General features: G+C 55.0%; 1 non-coding gene across 1 annotated transcript; it reads right to left on the bottom strand.

Moving 5' to 3' along the window:
• LOC118760221 (U6 spliceosomal RNA) lies at positions 1-107 on the bottom strand. The gene has a single exon (XR_004996657.2). It is a non-coding gene; the product is annotated as a U6 spliceosomal RNA (small nuclear RNA).
• Positions 108-1,642: the final 1,535 nt, after the last annotated feature.

The raw sequence follows: 1,642 nt of genomic DNA, 5'->3' as shown, positions 1-1,642 counted from the left end.
GTGCTTCTCGATTTTATCCCACCTAGGTGTGTCATCCTTGCACAGAGACCATGCTAATCTTCTCTGTATTGTTCCAATTTTAGTATACGTGCTGCCAAAGCGAGCACAGATTTTATCCCATCTGGGTCCCTGCTTGGAACTTTGCTCCCCGTGATCCCTGTGACCCCTGCCCATCCTCCAGGCCTCCCTGCTGATTGGCAGCCAGCAGCCTCAGCCCTGGCCCACCCTGTGGCTTTCCAGTTCACTCCCTCTGCAGCAGCGTGGCTACGCAGTTAATGGAATAACAAGACACTTTACCCATTATCTGATGCAAAGCCCTTTTCATGCTGGTGCTTGCTCTGCAGCTCAGATCCCCCCCATGAGCATCCAGTCCATCGTGACTCTCCCACCCCTGCTCCAGGCTCCAACCCAGGGGGCTAGACACCATACAGGCCCTTTCTCCCTCCCACCCTCCTATTCATCTCCCATCTCTAGGAATCCCTGCTGAGCTCCGGCCATGGAAGTTGTTTTGCTGAGCGAAGGCAGGGCTATGGTGGCGCCTATCCTTGCTACAGGCACAGTAGAGAGAAATGCGAGGACCAGTGGAAGGGGCCCATGGTGTGCAGGGGGGTTGCGCATTCGACCTGCAGATGATTGCACACAGTCCTGATCCCCTTCTGTAGACTTGTAGGAAGGCTGTGTGATCTTTATGTGGGGTCCAGTTAGGGTCTGGACTTGCACCCCAGTGATTGGCCCAACCCTAACTATGTCCCAAGGGCTTTATCTGCGAGGTCCCAGTCCCCAGACCCTACTTCCTTGTTGGCTTTGCATTAGCAGCTCTCTTGGTGGAGTAGAGGGTGGCAGGTGGATCTGTAGGGGTGAGGATAGGCCCCTTTGGCAGCTTTTGTCCCAGGACCTCACAGCACCAATACACCACTGGCCCAGGGTATATTTAATGCCTCACATGTGTGCATGGCTCTGTCGTGGACAGGGCAGCATGCAGGGAAGAGGACTGCTTCTGAACAGGGTGCCTGCCCCATGCCAAGGCCAAATATGGGCACTGGAGAGGATGCCACAGCACTCAGGGCATAGCCCTGCCCACCCTGCACACTGGCAAGTCTCCACCCTCGTACCTCCTACCTAGGTCTCTGATCCCCCTCCACCCTGCCCCGCCTTTGTTGCTCCCTGCTCTCTGCCAAGAGCACTGCTCTCACCACACCTGCTGGCGAACTCTTACTCATCCATCAATACGTAACTCTCAAGGTGTCCTTTAAGATGATTCTCCCAACCAGTTCACTTTTCTGGGTCCCTTTGTGCTTCCGCAGCCATGCACGTGCCCTCCCCTTTGGGCATGCTCCCAGGAGTTCCCCACATGCTTCTTCCTTTCCCCTTAGGCTATGGATGGGGTGGGAGCGATAATAAGGCATGTCTGGCATCCTCCCCAGGCTCAAACACTGGCTCTGCCATCTTCTACCAGGGCAGTGTGGTGCAACAGAAACTGAGACCTCTATGTCTCGGTTTTCTCATCTGTACACTGGACATAATAATGGTATCACCTCCTCTGTGGAGCTGGGCCGAGGAATATAAGGTACTTAGAAGAGGCCAGAGCTTGTGGCAAATGCTCCAGGATGATCATTGCAGCACCGTGGCCAGGTGTACTCCC

The sequence above is a fragment of the Ochotona princeps genome, chromosome 22 (assembly GCF_030435755.1).
Source record: "Ochotona princeps isolate mOchPri1 chromosome 22, mOchPri1.hap1, whole genome shotgun sequence".
NCBI lineage: Eukaryota > Metazoa > Chordata > Mammalia > Lagomorpha > Ochotonidae > Ochotona > Ochotona princeps.
This window is presented reverse-complemented; position numbering and strand designations above follow the sequence as displayed.